The sequence below is a fragment of the Acinonyx jubatus genome, chromosome D1, assembly GCF_027475565.1.
Source record: "Acinonyx jubatus isolate Ajub_Pintada_27869175 chromosome D1, VMU_Ajub_asm_v1.0, whole genome shotgun sequence".
NCBI lineage: Eukaryota > Metazoa > Chordata > Mammalia > Carnivora > Felidae > Acinonyx > Acinonyx jubatus.
The window spans coordinates 81,199,517-81,215,703 of record NC_069390.1 but is presented as its reverse complement, the minus strand read 5'-3'; positions in this window follow the sequence as shown (position 1 = coordinate 81,215,703).

Sequence of the window (16,187 nt, the reverse complement as noted above, 5' to 3'; positions counted from 1 at the left end):
AAAGAAACGAAGATAAAGTTATATGGCTTTATTATTTCAGAGAGAGAGAAAGTAAAGATGGAGGTGTAGAAAATGTATCAAGAGAATGGATTAAATATGTCTGCTTAAACAAATAGACAACCAGAGTAACCAGCCTAGAGGAGGGGAGATATAGGAAGGAAAAAAGGAAGGAAGAATATATGTAAATAATAAGAATTGTCTTAGAAATGATCCAGGCAATGCAACAGCACTGGTCTGGAGGAGGGGGCTGTCTGCTTCCTCAAAGGCTATCCCACTCCAGTAGATAAGCAGTTACCTGGTGCAGAAAATATGCTACTTGACTGGAATTAATAGAATTACTCAGAAAATAGAACAAAGAAAAACCATGCTGGTTTACCATAGTTCTTTAAAAAGATCCAGAATATCATTTCATAAAAATATAGTGATAAAATCTAATTTTGTGAACTTCTTATGAAATTTGTACACTCATTCCTTTCTAATGCTTTTGTAATGGCCCCAAGTCTTCAGGAAAATAATTACATGAACTGTAAAAATGTTTCCATTTGGCACAATAATACTATTACTGAAAATGTGGTTAATAAAATAATATTTTAAATAAGATAAAACATCGCATTGACTTTTTCCCCCAAAACTATCCACAATGGTAGAAAATTATAAAATTATACATAATTATACTTATTAATGGGCATATTTAGTAACTATGGTAAACCAGTTTTATGGAATGTTATGAACATTAAAACTGTACTTATGAACACTATATAGCAATGGGGCAAAGTTTATGAAAAAATGCTATTGAAGAGAACCAGATTAAATTGGAATACACACTATAATTATAAGTATTTAAAATATGTAGGCATATGGATTAAAATGAATATTAGAAGTCTTTGATATCTCATCATCCTAATTTTAATACTTTTTGATATGTCTGAGATGGGACTGAAAAAGACAAAACTAACCTATTACAGCAAAGAGACAACACTCTCATGCCAGCAATCCTCCATAATCATGTTTAGTCTTTCATTGCCAAAAATTCTCTAAAGTGTGATTGCAAATCTGTGTCTAATATAGAAAAATATCTTTGCTTTTTATAATCAAAAGCTTAGTTCAGAGTATTGAGCAATTGAAGTATGTATTTTCAAAGATTGAGAACCAAACTGGAAAATATGATAGATTAGATCCAATTAAAACAATTAAGAATATTTAGCCTGGAGAAGAGGAGATTTAAGGAGGTGTAAGATTTTTCTACCAGTGCATAAAGACTTTAATTATTCTATGGAGAAGAAATGGCAAAAATGTAATAGGTAAAAATCAGAAAAAAAACTACCAAACTCATAAAATTGAAAGGCTAAGAAACTGGTCCAAATTTAAATAAAATGAATGGAAATGCAATATTTTATCATGAAATGGATCCCAAGGCAGAAAAAACAATAACTGTTGATATAGGTAGCAAAATTTCAGTGAGGTATGTGCAATACATGGTATCGTTACATCAATGGTTATTTCATTTTCAGACAATGTATGATGGTTATGTTGAAGAGGTTCCTTGTTCTTGAGAAATAGACACTGGAGAATTTGTGGGTGATGATACAACATGCCTGAAGCTTGTTCCAAGTAGTTCTGAAAAGAATTAAAAAGATGATAGATAGATGATAGATAGATAGATAGATAGATAGAAAGATAGATGATAGAGAAAAAAATGTGGCAAAATGTTAAAAATTCAGCAAATCTTAGGGAAAGACATACAGATGTTGCAAATTTTATATAATCTTGAGATTATTTTGACAAAAATTATGTAAAAAATTAAACTGTGGAATCAGAAAAATATTAATAGGAGAAATTAAAGTTAAATTGTTCCAATGTGAGAATTCTCCTTACTTCTGGGAGAAATAAATCAAACATTCTTTGGATAAAAGAATCTCCTCCATCCAGGCTCCTCAAAATTCCCAAAGATCAAGTTCATCTAATTATGAGAGCACAATAAGAATATTTACCAATCTATGAGTAAATAATTTACCAAGAAAGAGTGAGCAAAAATGACAATAACAACAATAAAAAATTAGAACTCTCAAGATTTTAGATAAGTATATTCAATACATTTAAGGAGATAAAAGCTAAAATAAAAAGAAAAAAGACCAAGAAATAACATGTTATCAAAAATAAGGGGAAGTGGGTATGAGGTGGGTAAGATAGATAATGAATATACCTATCTTGATGAGCACTGAGAAATATATAGAATTGTTGAATCATTATATTGTACACCTAAAACTAATGTAACATATAGATAATATAATTAACATAACATCTTAATTGAATAAAATAAATACAAATAAAACATTACAAAATAAATAATAATAACTAGGCATATTTCACAATGTACCAAGAAATCTTTTAGAAATAAAAAATACAATTCTTGGGATTTCAAATCGGTAGAATAATTAAGGGAAAAACTACTTAAATGGACAATAGATCTAAAAATCTGTCACTCAGAATGTAGCCACTAGACATGAAAACATAAAAGAATATAAAAGAGTAGTAAACAAAGTAGAAGATAAAGTCTAGTACATAACCACTTTGCAATTTCAGAAGAGACAAAAACAAAGAACAAAGAATAGGAAAAAGCAATGTTGGAAGAGAAATGGCAATAAAGACAAAGAGAAGACTATAAAAGCATACAAAGAGAAAGTTACAAACCCTCTAAAAGAAAAAAAAAATAGGCGGCCTTTCTCAGTAGCAATGATAGTACCCAAAATAGAATATCTTTAAAGTGCTGAGAGATAATATTAACCTAGAAGTGTGTAATTTACTGGACTGCACAATTTATGCTTTACAATACCTTAATGAAGAGTATATCAACCATTACCTTAATTTGACCCTTACTGAAAGCCACATTTTAATCAGATGCTAGCTTTTCCCAATTTTGTCTTTTAATGGTCAAGATTGAGCAGTACTTGCTTCTTCTAATTACTTGAAACCAAGAATTAAGAGCACATTCTATTCCTCTTCATTCCTGCTTGTAAACTGGCCAATTTATTTCTGAGTATATGTCTTTATTTTAAGAATTTACTAAAGACAGACATAGTAACCAATACATATGACAAAAAAATTCTGATCCTTTCTTCTACAGCAAAAAGTTATTAAATAAAAGATCTTCAGTCCCAAAAACGAACAGTGCTAATTTCACTCAATGTTTTGCCACTGCACAAGAAGGATTGTCACCCTTCCAGCCTCTAATAATCAATTTTCTTGCTATCCACACCCTGATTTTATCTATCATCTATCATCTATCTATATCTATATATCTATATTTATATCTATCTATATCTATATCTATCTTGAGAAATATCTATATATCTATATATCTATATCTATATATATAGATATATATATACATATATACCTATATATATCTACATTAAGCCAATTTTTAAAATATATTTTAGGTTGCTATTAGGCATCCTACTTTGGGTACCAATTTCTTTACAGGTCAAGATGACCTAAGTAATTAACAACTGCCCAAATGTCAGCGTCTCTAAATAATAAAGATATATTTCTCACTGCGCTGTTTGGATAGAGGCTCTATTCCACATCATACTCATTTGTGACACAGGCTAAGAAAGAATCCATCATTGGGAATGTCACTTTTTGTGGTAGAAACCAAGGTATATTCCCCAGAACGCTCTTGGAACAAGTACTTTCTGCTCAGCTGCAAGGAACAGAGTCATCAGACAGCTTCCTGCCTGTCAGGGCCAGGATTAGACTCAGGTATATCAGGCAAATTAAGTACTTGCCTCACACGAAAAATTTAAAGGAGTGCCAAAAAAAAAAAAAACCTCAGTGATTAAGATAAATAATATTTTAATGAAATATTTTAAAAATCAAAATTAATTAAAATTTCCATGATAAAAAAAATCAAATTTTAAATAAATACTGGCTGTCAGCTCCTTCAGGGTCAGCCTCAACTACAGAAAACCCTTTTCCCCCAAGGTCACAATTTCTCATGCAGCCAACATCTTTCTGATGAGTGAAGGAGATTGTGGTATAAAGTCTCACTAACCATTAAATCCCAAATCATAATGTTGAGTGAAAAAAGCAAGTTGATGACAAACACGACTGTATGATACTTATTATTTAAAATTTTATAAATAAAAACAGGCATATGTACTAAATTTATAACAAAAAAAAATATATATATATATATAAAGTACAAAATTCAAAATAATGATTAGCCTTCAGCATTAGAAAAAAGACATAACTTAAAATGGTAGACTCATAGGAGGCTTAAAAGATATTGATTATGTACATATATAATATATATATTACATATGAATATAGATAGATAAAACATTATGAATGATTTCATAATTAAACATCTAGAACAATATACATGATATAATCCCATTTAGACATATATATATATATATAAACACTAGAAAAATGCATGCATACACAAATATACACACAAAATATTATCATTGTTCTTTGAGCATTTTAAGTCATCTGGCTCCCCAATTTTTAAGTCAATATTATAAACTGAAAAAAAATAATTATTGTTTTAAATAATTGTGAATATAATAATATATCTCTGTAATTTTATAACTTAAGGGTATACTTCTATTGGTTAGACATGAGAAATATTTAACCAAAATCCTGAGTCCATACAGAAACTGCAGAACAACACATTGCCTTTGTTTACCCAAGCCTCAAGTTAAATGTCAAAAATTTAGCATTGTCAGTTTATGTGCTTGAATTTGATGAGCAAAAAAACCTAAAATATCACTCTTTTCTTTCCAACTAGTAAATGTACTCTTGGCATAATAAGCTTTTGATCTCTATAGTGTACAAGGAAATTGATTAGATGCTTCTCAGGTCATATTGGCTTTTTGACTCACTCCCATTTATACATCTTGACCTGATGTGTGGTAGCAAAAGTGGGTCTTGACAGCCTATTGAGCCTTAAATCAAACATGAGAGAGTGAATTTAAGTAGAAAATTTTTCTTAGGGATTTCTATTACATCAGATTGTAATGCTGCTTTTATTGTACTTAAACTATGTTCAGGGTTATGCAGGCAAGACAACTTCTCAGATCTACTTGATGCACAGAATTTTATAAAAACTTATCAAAAAATTTCTGGTAAAGAGAAGTGGGTTGGAGTGGGCCAAGTGTCATTTTTATAGCCAAAGTAGTATTATGGGAGCCACATGACTTTGAAACAAAAGGTCAGGCTACTCAACTCGAAAAAAGTCTCAAGGTAGTGTCATTATGATCCAGTCAGCACCTGCAGCAGGTAAATGTAACAATATTGTAGAAAAGACCAACACAGCAGAAATTGCAACAACCAAACTTATTTAACCTTTACTTAAGGATCTTCTAATTTCTTTTTCTGGCATCTGTTTTCTACTTTGTTTCCCTCCAGTAAAGTTTAAACATCATGAAAACAGAGACCTTGCTTATCTAATTCACTGCTGAATCTCCAACATGCTTAAAATTTAAGACTATGTAACTGACTCATCAAAGTTACTCAACCATCACTCCTGATTCTGATGGAGACAACACATAGAAAAGCCAGCCTAAAGAGGTAGCTGTCATCCAGGGAAATGAACTCACCCATCCTTGTCTGCATATCCAACATCCTATGAGTTCTTCTCTCCTACCTGGTCATATTTCTTCTCTTCAGGTTTTCATCAGCTGAAGAGCATCATCTCTTCTTGTCTGAACCAATAAAATAGAGTAAAAATCTTTTCAGCTTGTGATCTCACTCATTTCCCTATATTTGTAACTCTGATTTGATTAAATTCATCTGTGTGTGGACAGAGTTTCTTTACTTAATGAAACATAACAGTATAGTACATTAGGACATTCTGAGATTTAAAAATTTCCAAGGCAGAGTAGAGTCAGAAGATATATATGGGAATCTGCTGACAAGTGCTGGTAGTTTTCATTATTTTTTCAATAATTTAACACTCTTGTCAAAAGTTAGAACGTGTGGATCACTGGATCTACAATTTAACATTAAGGAATTTGTATGATCTCTTGACAAGTGTTGAAATGTTAGCTTAATTGAGATCCTAAACCTTATTTTGAGAACAGGTCCCAACTTTTTTAAAACAAAATTAGTTTGTTTTTTTTTACTTTTGAGAAGAAGAGAGAGAGAGATAGAGGTGTCAGCGGGAGAGGGGCAGAGAGAGGGAGATACAGAATCTGAAGCAGGCTCCAGGCTCTTAGCTTTCAGCACAGAGTTCAATGCAGGGTTCAAAATCACAGACCACGAGGTCATGACCTGAACTGAAGTTGGACACCTAACTGACTGAGCCACCCAGTGCCCCAGAACATGTCCCTACTGATTTAAAAAATTTATAGTTTCTCATTTTCCTGTCATTTTCTATTTAAATTTATTTACTTATTTTCAGAGAGAGAGAGGGGAAGAGGCAGAGAGAGAGAGGAAGAGAGAGTGAGTCTCGGCTCCACACTGCCAGCATGGAGCCCCATGCAAGGTTCAAATTCACCAACCATGAGATCATGATCTGAACCGAAATCAAGAGTTAGAGGCTTAACTGACTGAGCCACCCAGACACCCCCAACCTGTTTTCTAAACACATTTCAAAGACATTTCATCAATTGTATATCTTATAGCATTACTACTGAATTCAACTTTCTGCTTTCAGTCAATTTTTAAACTTTAAGGAAAGACAGTCAAATCATTCTCCTTATTTTCTTCCTTTTGGGATTTGCTAATCCTCTCTAATACTTCAGTTTGAAGTTTCAATTGCTATATTCATGTTCATATTTACAAAAACATATCCCCTCTTTTATTTATCAGTTGCATCCTCAATGAAACCTCTTTAAATGAATCCTTTGATTTGTTTTCTGTTCAGTAACTCCTGTTACACTTCATTGCCTATAGGTATTATCCTCTAATTTTATTGCTGGTTGTATACCTGTAATTGTTTTTGTTGTTTACAAAGCAGAGGACTAGGGACTGTGGAATCAGACAAGTGGGTTTGAATCTCTACTCCTACTCTTTTTTTTTAAGTTTATTTATTTGGAGAGAGAGTGTGTGCAAGTGGAGAGAGGGGCAGAGAAAGAGAGGAGGATGAGAATCCCAAGCAGGCTCCACAATGTCAGCACAGAGCCCAATGAGGGGCTTGATCTCACAAACTGTGAGATCATGACCTGAGCCAAAGTCAAGAGTCAGACCCTCAACCAACTGAAACACCCAGGTGCCCCATACCTGCTCCTACTCTTAAACAAGACTTTAAGTTTGCTATTTCAGCTCTTTAAGCTTTTATAATGCCTTTATAAGATAATGTCTATTTCATATAGTTGTTACGAGTATCTGTGTTACATATGCAAAATACCTAATACAGGACAGTTAAAAACTATATGCTTCTTCCTATTTGAAATATAAGATAAATGAGCTCTGCTTTGGATTGTTGAATTTGTGGTGAAGTATTGTGGTCCAGACAGAAGTCTGGGCTGAAGCTAGATTGCAAAAACTTGCAAATCTATAAATAGTAATTAAATTCATAGGAACAAATGAGACCACCAAGAAAGAAAATGTAGAGAAAATAGAGAAGAGAGACTAAGAAAGAACCGTAAGGAGCAATAATATTTAACAATACTTAATGTCCATTTCTCTTCTTGTTCCCTTCCATTGGCATCTCCCAAGGCCCAACACTGGGCAGGTTGTTTGCTTTTCTCTTCATCGGTCATTCATTCATTCAGGTGACTTACCCAGGATCTGTAAATATGCACAGCCTTGTTGCATTCTCTAGAAGTACAGTAATGAACCAGACAGAAAAAAAAGTCCCCACTTACACAGAGCTTACAATCTTGTGCAACAGCCAAGCAATTAATCAACCAATAAATGAAATATCAAAATAACAAAGAAAATGTCAGATAGCAATAACTGCTTTGATGACAATAAAAACAGATGAAAAGATAGCAACTGGGTCTGGGAGTACTTAGATTGTTTATTCAAGAAAGCCCTCTTTTTGTTGGGGAATTTAAATTATATCTGAATGACAAGAGGGCAACAGCACAGAAAAGAACTCAGGGAAGAGTTAGAGGAATGGAGGAAAATGAGTGCATAGGATTTAAGTGAGGAATCAGTTTGGCCTGTTTAAGGCTTAGAAAGGCCACCATACTTAATGTATACAACTTGACGAGTTTGGAGATAACTATACATTCATGAAACAATTTCCACAGTTTATGCCATAAACAGAGACATAATCCAAAAGTTTTCTCCTGTCCTATTGTTATTATTATTGTTGTTGTTGTTATTTGCATTTTATAGGAACACTTTACATAATACCTCAATAAAGTGGTTTAAACATGAACAACAACAAAAAGGCTAGCTTTGCTAGAGGTAGTAAGTAAGGAAGAGACTAATAAAAGAAGAGACCAGAAATCTATTCGGGAGCCAGAACACATAGTACCATGTAGACTGTGTATTTTATTCTAATTAAATGGAAAATCCATTAAAGTGTTTTAAGTTGACTAATATGATTTGCATTTTTAAAAAGATCCTTTCCCTTTAAAAGCAAAAATGAACTACTGCGACCTTATGAAGATAAAAAGCTTCTGCACAGCAAAGGAAACAACCAACAAAACTAAAAGGCAACCAACGGAATGGGAAAAGATATTTGCAAATGACATATAGGACAAAGAGCTAGTATCTAAAATCTATAAAGAGCTCACCAAACTCCACACCCGAAAAACAAATAACCCAGTGAAGAAATGGGCAGAAAACATGAATAGACACTTCTCTAAAGAAGACATCCAGGTGGCCAACAGGCACATGAAAAGATGCTCAACGTCGCTCCTCATCAGGGAAATACAAATCAAAACCACACTCAGATATCACCTCACTCCAGTCAGAGTGGCCAAAATGAACAAATCAGGAGACTATAGATGTTGGAAAGGATGTGGAGAAACAGGAACCCTCTTGCATCGTTGGTAGGAATGCAAACTGGTGCAGCCACTCTGGAAAACGGTGTGGAGGTTCCTCAAAAAATTAAAAATAGACCTACCCTATGACCCAGCAGTAGCACTGCTAGGAATTTACCCAAGGGATACAGGAGTGCTGATGCATAGGGGCACTTGTACCCCAATGTTTATAGCAGCACTCTCAACAATAGCCAAATTATGGAAAGAGCTTAAATGTCCATCAACTGATGAATGGATAAAGAAATTGTGGTTTATATACACAATGGAGTACAACATGGCAATGAGAAAGAATGAAATATGGCCCTTTGTAGCCACATGGATGGAACTGGAGAGTGTGATGCTAAGTGAAATAAGCCATACAGAGAAAGACAGATACCTTATGTTTTCACTCTTATGTGGATCCTGAGAAACTTAACAGAAACCCATGGGGGAGGGGAAGGAAAAAAAAAAAGAGGTTAGAGTGGGAGAGAGCCAAAGCATAAAAGACTGTTAAAAACTGAGAACAAACTGAGGGTTGATGGGGGGTGGGAGGGAGGGGAGGGTGGGTGATGGGTATTGAGGAGGACACCTTTTGGGATGAGCACTGGGTGTTGTATGGAAACCAATTTGACAATAAATTTCATATATTGAAAAAAAAAGATCCTTTCCTTACAATCATAAAAGAATATTATGAAAATTATATGTGAACAAATTGGGCAATCTGGAAAAAAATGGATAAATTCCTAGAAACATACAAACTACCAAATTGAAAGAGAATAGAAAATTTGAACAGGCCCATAACCAGCAAAGATACTGAATCAATAATCAAAAGTATCCAAAGCCAGGTGGCTTCCCAGGGGAATTCTACCAAATATTTAGAGAAGAGTGAATACCTATTCTCAATTTTTTCCAAAAAATAGAAATGGAAGGAAAACTTCCAAACTCATTCTACAAGGCCAAAATTACCCTGATTCTAAAACCAGACAAAGACCCCACTAAAAAAGGAAAATTAAAGGCCAATATTCTTCATGAACGTGGATGAACAAATTCTCAGCAAGATAGTAGCAAACCAAATCTAATAGTACATTAAAAGAATTATTCACCATGATTGAGTGGGATTTATTCCTGGATTGCAGGTGTGGTTAAATATTTGCAAATCAATCAACATGATACACCACATTAATAAAAGAAAGGATAAGAACTATGGATGGTGTCAATAGATGGAGAAAAATCATTTGACAAAATACAGCACCCATTCTTGATAAAAACCTTCAATGAAGTAGGGATAGATGGAACATACCTCAACATCATAAAGGCCATATAAAAAAGACCTACAGCTAATATCATCCTCAATGTGGAAAAACTGAGAGCTTTTCCTCTACAGTCAGGAACAAGACAAGGATATCCACTCTCATTATGGCTATTTAACATAGTACTGGAAGTCCTGGCTGCAACAATCAGACAACACAAAGAAATAAAAGGCATCTAAATCGGCAAGGAAGAAGTCAAACTTTCATTATTTGGAGATGATATAGTTTCTGTAGAAAACCCAAAAGACTCCACCAAAAAATTGCTAGAACTAATACATGAATTCAGCAAAGTCACAGGATATAAAATCAATGTACAGAAATTTGCTTGGTGTCTATACACCAATGAAGCAGCAGGAAAAAAAATCAAGGAATTAATTCCATTTTCACCTGTACCCAAAATCATAAGAAATAAACCTAACCAAAGAGATAAAAGATCTATACTCTGAAAACTATTGAACACTCATGAAAGAAATTGAAGAGGATACAAAGAAATGGAAAAATGATCTATCCTCATGGACTGGAAGAACAAATGTTGTTGAAATATCTGTATTACCCAAAACATCGTACACATTTAATGCAATCCAAATCAAAATATCATCAGCATTTTTCACAGAGCTATGACAGACAATCCTAAAATTTGTATGAAACTACAAAAGACCCTGAATAACCAAAGCAATCCTGAGAAAGAAAAGCAAAACTGGAGGCATCATGATTCTGGACTTCAAGCTATATTACAAAGCTGTAGTCATCAAAACAGTATGTTACTGGCATGAAAACAGATACAGAGATCAATGGAACAAAATAGAGAACCCAGAAATGGACCCACAACTATATGGTCAACTCATCTTTGATAAAGTAGGAAAGAATATCCAAGGGAAAAAAGACAGTCCCTTCAACAAATGGTGTTGGGAAAACTGGATAGTGATGTGTAGAAGAATGGAACTAGATCCTAAATGTGAAACAGGAAACCATTGAAATCCTGGAAGAGAACACAAGCAGTAACCTTTTTGATCTCAGCTGTTGGAACTTTTTACTAGTCACATCTCTGGAGGCAAAGGAAACACAAACATAAATGGACTATTGGGACTTCATCAAGATAAAAACTTCTGCTCAGTGAAACAAACAATAAACAAAGTTAAAATATAGCCTACAGAATGGGAGAAGATATTTGCAAATGACATATCTAATAAAGGGTTAGTATCCAAAATCTATAAATAACTTATCAAATTCAACACCCAAAAAACAACCCAGTTAAGAAATGGGCAGAAGACAAGAATAAACATTTTTCCAAAGAAGGTATCCAGATGGCTAATAGACAGATGGAAATATGCTCAACATTACTCATTATCAGGGAAATACAAATCAAAACTTCAATGAGATACCACCTCACAACAGTCAGAATGCCAAAAATGACAACACATGAAACAACTACTGTTGGAGAGGATGTGGAGAAAGTGGAAACTTCTTGCACATTGGTGGGAACGTAAACTGGTGCAGCACTGTGGAAAACAGTATGGAACTTTCTCAGGAAGTTAAAATAGAATTATCTTAGGACCCAGCAATTGCTATAGTAGTTATTACTCAAAGGATACAAAAGTACAGACTCAAAGGGATACATGCATCCTGATGTTTATGCAGCATTATCAACAATAGCCAAATTATGGAGAGAGCCCAAATGTCCACCGGCTGATGAATGGATAAAGAGATGTGATAGATGATAGATAGATAGATAGATAGATAATAGATAGATTAGACAGATATAATGCAATATTACTCCACCATCAAAAAGAATGAAATCTTGCCATTTGCAATGTGGATGGAGCTAGAGTGTATTATCCTAAGTGATATAAGTCAATCAGAAAAAGATAAATACCATATGATTTCACTCTAATGTGGAATTTAAGAAAAAAACACATGAACACATGGGAAGGAAAAAGAGAGAGAGAGGGAAGTAGCCAATGAGAGTCTTGATGATGAAGGACTAACTGAAGGTTAATAGAGAGAGGCACGAGGTGGGCTAAATGAGTGATGGGTATTAAAGAGGGCACTTATTATGATGAGCACTGGGTGTTATATGTAAGTTGAATGTAAGTTATATGTAAGCTGAATCTACTCCTGAAGTCAGTATTCCACTATGTATTAAACAACTGGAATTTAAGTAAAAATTAAAAAAAAATAAAATAAAAGATCCTTTCTTGCCCTTTGTAAATTGAATGTATTAGGAAGATCTGTTATGATACTGATAAAGTAGACCAAGCAGGAGATGGTGGGATATAGTAGAAAAAGAGAGATATTGATGGGTTCAAGATACATTCTGGAGATTGTACAATAATGATTGATGACAGGTTGGATATTGTGGAGTGAGACTAAGACTTGAATTGATGATGATAAAGAGATGACAAGTGGAACATAGATTTTGGGCTTGAGCAGTTAGATAGATAGCAGCACTGTTTACTCAAATGATAAGGACTTCAACAACAATAGGTTTGGGGACCCTGGGTGTCTCAGTCAGTTAAGCGTTTGACTCTTGATTTCGGCTCAGGTCATGGTTCATGAGATTGAGCCCCGCATAGGCTCTTTGACAGTGTGAAGCCTGCTTGCGATTCTCATTCTCTCTCTCTCTCTCTCTTTCTCTCTCTCTCTCCCTCTCTTCCTCCCCTGCTTATACTCTCTCTCTTTCTCTCTCTCAAAATAAATAAATAAACATAAAAAACAATAGGTTTGAAGTGTGATGGCAATCAAGCATTTTATGTTAGCTGTGATAAGTTGGAAACACCTACTAGCATTGGATCTCATCAAATAGTGAGCTGGACATACAAGGCTGGAATTCAGGTGGGACATCTGAGCGAGAAGAAAAATATAAGGGTGTAAACATAAATGTCAATAAAAGCCACAAGAGATAACCTAAGTAGAAGATGCATAATGAAAGGACAACATAACTAAGACATAGAGTAACATCTGCAACTCAAGTGAAGTAGAATTTAGAACAATCAGTAAGGTAAAGAAAAAAAAAAAAGATAAAACACATTAGTGCTGCAGCCTGCCAAGGAGGCCAAAGAGAGAATTTTGAAGGAAGTATTACAGTTGCTGAGATTAAAATAGATAGGGATGGGGAAGTACTAATTTTGCCAAACATTGAAATTTCTAATTCCTTCAAATACTAATCCATGACTTTGACAAGAGTAGATTAAGTGGGTTAGAGAGGATGAAATCCTAATCAGAATAGATTTTGGAGGGAACATGGAAAAAGTAAAGCAATGACTACAGACATCCTTTCTAAGAGTCTGCTAAAAAAAAAAAAGAATAAAGGGAAATAAAGACAAAAGGGTGTTATCTGGAGATATATGTAAGATCAAAGGAGGAAATACCAGCTCTTCTATGTATCCTTATGGGGTTCAGTAGAGACAGAAATAAGGGAGGATAGTGGAAGGAATAAAGTTCTTAAAAAGCCTAGAGAAGATAGAATCCACAGTAAAAATGAAAAACTTATCTTTGATAGGAGCATTGAGACTCCATATGCTGTAAGGAAAGGGATGATAAACAGTACAGGTAGAGATTCAGGGAGATTGGTAATGGAAAGATGGAGTTCAGTTGGGTTTGCTTCAATTTTTCAGTGAAATATAATGGAAGATCATCGGCTGAGAGTAATGGGGAAAAAGTGGTGTGGGAAGCCTAAAGTGAGAAAAGAAATTGAAATAGTCATTTTAGAAACATGGAAAACAAACACATTACAAAAGTTTGGTAAAATAATGGGACAGCATTAAGTACCTGTTTGAGACATGAACTTAAAGGATGCCAATTAGCATGGCTATGTTTCTTCAGCATATATTCAGTTACATTTAAACAGGAATTAGGTATTGCCTCTTCTGTTAGTAACCATCCCAATGGTTGGGATCAGTTTCCATTAGTTACATTCCAGTTTATTTCCTTGGGAGACTAGGTGGGACAGAATAATTGATATACCAGGTGATCTATTTTCTGAACCACAGTATCCTCAGCCTATAATACTAATTCCCAAAAACTCACATATTTATCTGTCCTAGAGTTAGTAGCACTATAGTCTCTAATTTAGTTATAATGTCTCTTTCTAGCAGGGGAATAAGGCTCTCTGGCATTATGAGGAATGAATGAGAAAAAAATTAATTTCTCTATATACATCCCAGGGTCTGAGAGAAAAAAATTAGTTAGAAGTTTTCCGGAGATGCCTCTAATCGTCATGCTGGCATTTGGATAGTTGGCCTGGAGTGAAAAGGAGGGTAGAAAAAGTGGCTCTGGTATCAAGAAGGGATTGAAGTGGCTTTCTGGTTACCTGAATTTTCCAGAGGTACCCAAGGCTCCAGGCTTCCAATAGAAAGTTCTTTCCGAGAGCCACCCTGAAGAGCCCCAGGCCCCATCAATCCCCTCCAGGGATGCTGGTTATCTAAGCCCTCACAGATAGAGGTCCCCATGGGCATTCAGTGATTGTCTCCAAACAAGGGGCATGGCTTATGGGGCTTTGACCTCTGTTGTCCCGAGGGCAGTCTCAGTTCTAGTGTCCTGATTGGCCACAGAAGTGGCATTTGGTGCCAGGATCTTGGGAAGTCTAGTCTGACATAGTAGGTAGGTCACGACTAAGGGCTCAGATTTTTTAAGCCTCCTTCCTGTTTATTTTATTTTATTTTATTTTATTTTATTTTATTTTATTTATGTATATACTTTTTAAATCTTGGTTGTAATATACTCGATTGGCAGCTTCTAAGAGCTCCTCCAGGGTTCCTTCCAGGCCAACAGCCAATTTTTGCATTTCCTCTGAATATGTAGGGCTGATTGAGTGACAAATTTGTCCTTTAAAATCATCTTAGCCTTATGGTGTCATGGGAGATAGCCCTATATTTAATGAGAGCCTCCTTCAACTTCTCCAGGAAGGCCATCAGGCTGTCATTTTGTGTTTGTAAAATAATGGCTAATTTACCATAATTTAAGGGCTTAGTCTTAGATTTCCTTAATTTTTTCAAAACACAAGCTTGGAAGTGTCAGAGATACCATTCCCCAATGGGATGGTCATAGTCCCAATTAGGATCTCGGGGTGGAACTGCCTGGGCTCTAGTAGGGAGTTGGAAATTCCCTATAGGACCTCCAGTACCCATGGTAATTAATGAGTTTCTCATCCCCATATCCCTTAGCTGCTGCCTGAACCCCACATTCTTCTTTCTCATTAACAGTCTGATTCAACAAAAGCATTATACCTTTTCGGGTCAACTCAAAAATATACATAATATTCTAAAAGCCTTCTATATACTTATCCAATCAGAAAATTTACCTATATCTCCTTTTATTTGTCTTAAACCTTGTAATGTAAAGGTTTCTCCTTCTGGCATTCTAGCTTCTTGTAAGGGAAACATGCCTATTACATTATAGGGAGGGCCTGGATAAGGTGGGCAGCAGGGAGCAGAATTGCATTTTTTAAATATAGATTGAGGACATGAAGAAGAGGAGGTTGAGGTGGAAGACTTCTTTCCTCCTTCTCTAGATCTGCTTTGGATACAGGTAAGGAGCACTTAACTGTTTCCCCTCCTGATTGCTGGTCTTCAGAAAGGGTTGCCATTAAATCAGGATCCACCTTACATTGCTTACATGTATCTCAATTTTTTCTTAAGGCCCCAAAACACTGAACATAGGGGATTTCTCTCCATTTCCCCTCACATTTACACAACAAGTCCAATTGCAGGATACTATTATAATTGATATTTCCTTCTGGCAGCCAGATTTCCTCCTCTTTTGTTTTGGGGCCAAGCCTTTGTGCAAAAGAAAATGAGTCATAATGCATTCCAAAGGAGTAATGGCCTTGGTTGGGGAATTACCCATCTATAGGAAAAAGGGAGAAAGGTGTCCCTTATCTCAATTTCCTATAGCTGGCCAGGAGAAACCTCATCTCCTGGTCCCATGTTTTGGCTGGCTATGTGACTGGCAG